Below are 7,064 nucleotides of genomic sequence, written 5' to 3'. Positions count from 1 at the left end.
AAAATATCCCAGAAAGTCAGATAAAATTCTACAGGAAGACCATCCGCACCTGGGGCTTTGCCCTTTGAAAAACTCTTAAAAACACTAAAAAGTTCTTCTAGGCTAAAATCCCGAGCTAAAAAGTCCTGATCTGACTGACAAAGTTTGACATCTAAAATATTAAGAGCATCACGTAAAAAAGAAAGATCTATGCTTTTCTCGCTAAAAAGAAGTTGGTAAAAATCAGTTGCCACTTTTTTCATCCCTTCTATAGTAGACTCTCCATCAAGGCAGGTAATTATCTCCTTTCTCTCCATTGCTTTTTTAAAAAAGAAGCGGGTACATTTTTCATCTTCTTCTAATTGCTGCACTCTTGAATTAAAAATTATTTCTCTCCCCTTTTGCTCTAATACTGTACATATCTGCGCCTTTAGGCTAGCAATATCAGCATCTACTTCAAATCCTATTTCTTTAAATTTATAAAGTGTTTGCAGTTCAGTATTTAAATTAGAATAAAAACATTTTTTCTGCCTTGCCTTTTTCCTACCTGCCGCAATAAAGAAAAGCCCAATTTTATTTTTAATATTTTCCCACCAAGACAGCATCTTTATGTAAGGAGGCCTATGCTGCCTCCACTTTTGGTAGGCTACACAAAAATCCGACCTTATTTGAGGATCCTCCAGCAGATGAGTCCCCAAACGCCACAGTCCCTTATTTATTCTCTGCTCTCCTTGGTACTCAACCTGTAATTTTAAAATTTTATGATCGGAAAATAAATTAGACATAAGATCAAACGTTACCGGCTTAAAATCCATAGATAAAAACATAAAATCGATCCTGGAGGCCACTCCCCGACCAGACCATGTAAAACCTGGGTCCGTCGGCGAAAGCGACCTCCAGGCATCGCACAACTTAAAATCAGCCTGGATGTTTTTGAGCATATAACAAGATTTATCCAGTTTACAGAGCGGGTCTCCTCCCTCTCGGCGCTCGTTCACATGGAGGCAGTTAAAGTCCCCACCTATCAGGAGAGGAGAAGACCCAACACAAAACACAGGCAATAACTCAAATAACTGGATACGCTCCTGCTTATAAGGAGATGCATACACATTAATTATACGGAAGTTGAAGCCATTTATGTGTGCATGAACTAATATTGCCCTGCCTGGCTCAATCTCCGTAACAGAAGAGATTACAATATTGTTACCACGACAGAGCAAACCTACTCCAGCAGCTTTGTGAATATTTGAGCCAGACCATACTGACGGGCCCAACTTCCAGTCCTTTTTTAACTCTTCATATTGTAGTGCATGCTGTAGGCCACACTCCTGCAATAGACATACATCAAAATCTACTGTCTCCAAATACTGAAAAAGAGCAGCCCTGCGGACAGGACTCTTTAAAGACCTCACGTTTAGTGAGACGCATCTTATAGATGGCATGCAAATCCGTAATCATAAAGCAGCATCCGTAATCATATCGTCCTCTTCTGGATTTTGACCCACAACCTCCTCCAGGATTCCAGGTGACGGGGAGTCAAAAGAAATGATGTGACAAGGGTCTGAGGACGAGACTGGGTACCCCGTCTTTCTCAACCATATCTCTCCTTCTTCTAAGGCGACATCAGGCGACTCTGGATTGACCTCTGGGATAACCTCTGCCCGAATCTTCTTCCCGCTAGGCTCAAGCAGGTCACTGAAACAATCCTCTTCGGCCACTGCGACGTGACCTCTCTCCTCCACGACATCACCTGGAAAAAAACACACTGCGTTCTGCTGGCTCGACTCCCGAGGAATGTCTGGGGCCTTCGCAGCAGGGCCCCCCAGCGCCAACATACTGGGGGCACCCTGCTCCAACCCAACAGACTCATGAACATGGCCAGGGGTTTTGGCCTCCGCTGCAAGAGCGGCAGGACCCCTTGGCCTCGACTCCCGAACCTCCGACTCCACAGCCCGCTCATCAGAAGGGGCTAAAAGATGGATAGGCAAACCATGAGAGGAGGTACTGGGTTCTTGGGCTCTCCCAGCCCCCACAGAGGACCCAGCAGCCTCTGCATAAGTCTTTGCTCTATTGGGGCAGTTCCGGAACACATGTCCATTATCACCGCAGAGATTGCATCTCCTGCCCAAAGGACAGTCCTTCATTTGGTGCCCATAATTACTACAATTATTGCAGCGGTCCACCTTTCTGTCCTTGCAGGATGCCTGCGTATGTCCCATCTTTCCACAGTTCCTGCATGACATTGGCATTCCAGGATAGAACAAATACCCCCTGCTCTTACCAATAACAAAGGTTGATGGGGGGTGTAACATTCCTCCGAAACCATTGGGGTCTCTTTTCAGACGAACTAAGAACCTCCTTTTCCCACACCAGAAACCAACTCCGTTCATCACTTCTCCTTGGTATCGTAGCTCATCACAGTACCGCTTTAAGTAGGTGGCGATGTCATCTACGTCCACATAAGGGTTGGGGAAGTGAACCACCACAGGGATTTCATCATAGGCAAATAGGAGACAAAAGGTTAGGTCATCAAGCTCATCCATGTAAGAGTTCTCATTTACCTTTTGCACCAGTTGTTGACAGCATCCCTGGGTCTTAAAGGTGATGGTGTAGGTTCCTTTAAATTCATTGTCCTGGAAACAGAAGATGTCACTCCTCTCAAACTCCAAGACTCCAAGCAAGATCTTATGGCAGATGAAAGACAGGTTCTTCTCCCTCCGAGCACTTTCACTGACTTCAATCCTCACGGTATTCTTCATCCGGGATTCCCCCGATGCATAGGATAGCAAAGCCGGCATCCTTCACAAGGAAAACCACACCGACTGTAAGAAAAGGCATAAACCTTTAGGGGAACCCTTCTCGTTGCCCACGGACTAATCCTCTCTCCCAATAGCAGCAGGGGGGTGAAGTCCCTCCGAAGAGGAACGATCCCCCCAGGCCAAGAGAGAGGGTACCGAGGGCACCTAACCCGACCAGATCGCACAGGTAAACCTGATTGATCTAAGCCATGAAAGGCCGAGAAGCGTTGCCTGAAATGCTTTGCCTCTACGGCCCCACCAAGGCCTACAACCAGCACCCATTGGGGAGACAGCGCGAAAGATTGCCAAGGGGAAGACATTTGTCGAAACTCTGGATGGATGCCTTCTCAAATGACAGTTCTGGTGTGTGTGAGTGTGTGGGTGTGTGTGTTCAAGCTGGGCACAACGCATTTTTGAATCTGCATAACTCCGCCTATTTTAACACACCCTCCATCCCTTTCCTTCGAAATAGTGCAAATAGCCTCTTCAGAGAAAAAGAGGACTTAAACTCTATAGCGCCACCTGTTGGAAGTAGCAATCCTACAAGTCACAATCAACTCTTTAACGACGAGTCATGCAATATGACTTAGGCTTTAAACCAAATCAGTATCTCATTTCGCAGACATGGTGTTTGGGGCTGTTGGCCCTCGTCAGTGCGAAGCATGAGAACTGATTTGGCTAGGTGAGAGGCTCTGGACTGGGGTCTAAGGTGTAACGTCTCTCCTTATGGAGAGTGACATACCAGCTGGCTTGTCAAGGTAAGGAGGCTTATTCAAGAAACAGGCAGGCGATCCGTTGTCTTCCCAGCTCTCCTGAAGCTGGGTGTAGACAGACCATGTGGTCTGCTGCTGCTCCAGCTACAGATTGAAGACGGTGCCATTTTACACTGCCTGATATAGGCCAAGAGCCCATTGTGACACGTGAGAGTTCCAGAGCCTATGGATAAAGGCCCCATTGTGACTGCACGTGAAGGTTCCGCGCTCAGATTCTATCTCCTGCAGGCAGCGCACATGATTGGTCAAAAGTATTAGAATACTACTCACACAGGTGTAGATGGACAAGACAAGCATATTCAAGATCTGCACAGACCCCATTTTTCCATTTTTTTTTTCAAAAATACATATAATACACCACATTCAAACATCAGTGGTCCACAATGTTTTCCAAAAGAATTCATGCATGCGGGCGGTCACAAATGTGGTCTGTATCGCCGAACTACTCATTGGATACTTCAATGTAAACACTTAGTACTGACAGCAGGGGCCTCATTTGGTAGATGGCACAATCTTTTTGCAACACTGTAACAAAAGGCCTAATTCAGGCCTACATCTTAACACACCTGTAGCAACCAGCAAAGTGTTGCAAATGGTCAAGTGAAATCGAGCAAAAGGGTACATTTGGCATTTGAAATGTGCTTTTTCCACCCTGAAAAGAATTCACAGGAAGGGTTAAAAGACAATTTGCGCCGATTTCAATCCAATCTGTTTTTAGAAACTGGATCAGAGAAGGAGTGCACTGATCCCGGAGACACTGCAATAACGGGTCAATGCGTGGAGTGGACAGAGCAAGCTCCAGTTCCAGCTCCCTGTTCTAAAAATCTCTTTAATATGTGGTCCCCAAATAGGGGACGTATCAGATATTAAACTGATAAGAACAGATACTACCACTTGATCTAAGCCATGAAAGGCCGAGAAGCGTTGCCTGAAATGCTTTGCCTCTACGGCCCCACCAAGGCCTACAACCAGCACCCATTGGGGAGACAGCGCGAAAGATTGCCAAGGGGAAGACATTTGTCGAAACTCTGGATGGATGCCTTCTCAAATGACAGTTCTGGTGTGTGTGAGTGTGTGGGTGTGTGTGTTCAAGCTGGGCACAACGCATTTTTGAATCTGCATAACTCCGCCTATTTTAACACACCCTCCATCCCTTTCCTTCGAAATAGTGCAAATAGCCTCTTCAGAGAAAAAGAGGACTTAAACTCTATAGCGCCACCTGTTGGAAGTAGCAATCCTACAAGTCACAATCAACTCTTTAACGACGAGTCATGCAATATGACTTAGGCTTTAAACCAAATCAGTATCTCATTTCGCAGACATGGTGTTTGGGGCTGTTGGCCCTCGTCAGTGCGAAGCATGAGAACTGATTTGGCTAGGTGAGAGGCTCTGGACTGGGGTCTAAGGTGTAACGTCTCTCCTTATGGAGAGTGACATACCAGCTGGCTTGTCAAGGTAAGGAGGCTTATTCAAGAAACAGGCAGGCGATCCGTTGTCTTCCCAGCTCTCCTGAAGCTGGGTGTAGACAGACCATGTGGTCTGCTGCTGCTCCAGCTACAGATTGAAGACGGTGCCATTTTACACTGCCTGATATAGGCCAAGAGCCCATTGTGACACGTGAGAGTTCCAGAGCCTATGGATAAAGGCCCCATTGTGACTGCACGTGAAGGTTCCGCGCTCAGATTCTATCTCCTGCAGGCAGCGCACATGATTGGTCAAAAGTATTAGAATACTACTCACACAGGTGTAGATGGACAAGACAAGCATATTCAAGATCTGCACAGACCCCATTTTTCCATTTTTTTTTTCAAAAATACATATAATACACCACATTCAAACATCAGTGGTCCACAATGTTTTCCAAAAGAATTCATGCATGCGGGCGGTCACAAATGTGGTCTGTATCGCCGAACTACTCATTGGATACTTCAATGTAAACACTTAGTACTGACAGCAGGGGCCTCATTTGGTAGATGGCACAATCTTTTTGCAACACTGTAACAAAAGGCCTAATTCAGGCCTACATCTTAACACACCTGTAGCAACCAGCAAAGTGTTGCAAATGGTCAAGTGAAATCGAGCAAAAGGGTACATTTGGCATTTGAAATGTGCTTTTTCCACCCTGAAAAGAATTCACAGGAAGGGTTAAAAGACAATTTGCGCCGATTTCAATCCAATCTGTTTTTAGAAACTGGATCAGAGAAGGAGTGCACTGATCCCGGAGACACTGCAATAACGGGTCAATGCGTGGAGTGGACAGAGCAAGCTCCAGTTCCAGCTCCCTGTTCTAAAAATCTCTTTAATATGTGGTCCCCAAATAGGGGACGTATCAGATATTAAACTGATAAGAACAGATACTACCACTTGATCTTGAGCTGCGGCGGCGACGACGACGACGGATGTAAAGGCAAGCGTCTATATCTTCTAAAGATAATTCTAAACATTGACTTCCATGCCTTCTGTAATGCCAACTTACATTATGGAGACTTCTGAGACTTCTGTAGCATGACAATAATTTGAATAATTATTCTAACATCTGCATTGTTGGGCAGTGGGATTCTTTTTACTGATGTTGCACTGTGCCAATTCTAGGTCCTCTCTGGAGTTTCTCTCATCACACACAGTTGTGTGAGCACGGCCAAAAGTACATTTTCTGACCATTATGTTTTTTTTTTTTTTTTTTTTAAACAGTGGCCAAAGTCAAAACACGTTGACGTTCAATGAAGGACCGCTTCTACAAAGACCTGCGTCAAGAGAGCCGTGTTCCCAGTGGTTCAGGAGCAAAGATCCGAAAATACAAATACCATTGTGTTATGGCATTTTTAAGACCGGTCCTTGCCCAGAGAACGTAAGTATTTCTCCTGTGCATTAGGTTGTGTTGTATTGCCATAATCTGTATGTTTCTATTCAACAGGAGTTGTTGTCTGTTTAATTTTTGGTATTAATTTAATTTTTCCTTTTTTTACAGCACATGGAGAACTACTGTTGGCCCAGGTTCTGGAGCGGTCCTTCATCAGACAGCCACTGACCCGTCCCAGCCATCCTGCAGTGCTGCAGCAAGTGGGCCTGTCACACAAACTGGAGACAAGGAAGCTGGTCCATCAGGTCTTCCCCTTTCCCAGTCCTCTGCGACTGTCCCTTTTTTTGGGCTCCTCCCGGCAGCGGCAGAGGGCATTGGACAGGTCCCTCATGCCCGAGTTTTTGCACTTGAGCTCGGTTTTTCACGAAGGACTCAAGGCTTTGGATGACCGAATGGATATTTCCCTTAGCCACATTAAAACACGTATCCAGGAGGTCAACAAAAGCCTTGACTAAGTAAAAGCCGAACTCCAGAGGCCAGCACATCATTTTTTTAACCAAATTTAGCAAGGCAGGGCACGTTGGAACACCTTACTCCTGATCTCCAGCTTAGTGTCATGCAGGCCTGCAATGCTGCTTACGTGCAGGCTATGCAGCAGAGTCGGTATTTTCAGCAGACAGTGGCGGCATATCCACCTGTGCCTTCACTGTCACG

General features: G+C 45.7%; 1 non-coding gene and 1 pseudogene across 1 annotated transcript; both read right to left on the bottom strand.

Moving 5' to 3' along the window:
• Positions 1-4,282: 4,282 nt before the first annotated feature.
• LOC138667934 (U2 spliceosomal RNA) lies at positions 4,283-4,476 on the bottom strand. The gene has a single exon (XR_011318973.1). It is a non-coding gene; the product is annotated as a U2 spliceosomal RNA (small nuclear RNA).
• A 1,276-nt stretch (positions 4,477-5,752) lies between these two features.
• LOC138668012 (U2 spliceosomal RNA) lies at positions 5,753-5,953 on the bottom strand (annotated as a pseudogene).
• Positions 5,954-7,064: the final 1,111 nt, after the last annotated feature.

This window comes from Ranitomeya imitator, chromosome 2, assembly GCF_032444005.1.
Source record: "Ranitomeya imitator isolate aRanImi1 chromosome 2, aRanImi1.pri, whole genome shotgun sequence".
Taxonomy (NCBI): domain Eukaryota; kingdom Metazoa; phylum Chordata; class Amphibia; order Anura; family Dendrobatidae; genus Ranitomeya; species Ranitomeya imitator.
This window is presented reverse-complemented; position numbering and strand designations above follow the sequence as displayed.